This window comes from Amphibalanus amphitrite, unplaced genomic scaffold, assembly GCF_019059575.1.
Source record: "Amphibalanus amphitrite isolate SeventyFive unplaced genomic scaffold, NRLGWU_Aamphi_draft 000793F_arrow, whole genome shotgun sequence".
Lineage (NCBI taxonomy): Eukaryota > Metazoa > Arthropoda > Thecostraca > Balanomorpha > Balanidae > Amphibalanus > Amphibalanus amphitrite.
In genome coordinates, this window is record NW_024882287.1 from 113,387 (window position 1) to 113,810 (window position 424).

The window sequence follows — 424 nt, forward strand, 5'->3', positions numbered from 1 at the left end:
CGACCGGTCGGTCACCGGTAGGACGGACTGCTGATGTACCGTCACCCGCCGCCGGCCGGTGCACGCGCCAGAGCAGCGCCCGGCGTGGTGAGCCACACACAGACACAGCCGGCCGGTGCTGTCGGGACTCTGACAGGAGTGTGCGACCCGGTACCAAAATGTGAGGTCGATGGACCCCCGGTTAATGGACATACTCGTAAGTCAAAATTGTGTTCAAAGTAAAGGGTAAGCGGGGGAATGACGAGCTGATTTCACCGATCTCTGCGAGATGACATTTGAAACGAGCTCGAAGCAAGGGGTCGTTGAATTATGCAGCTGTATCTGAAAGCAGCGACGCAAACGGTCACGCGTGCTTACTAGTTGACAAATTGCCAGTTCGCTTGCTCGTTCGATCGTGATCAGTGATAAAATAAAAAGCACGATA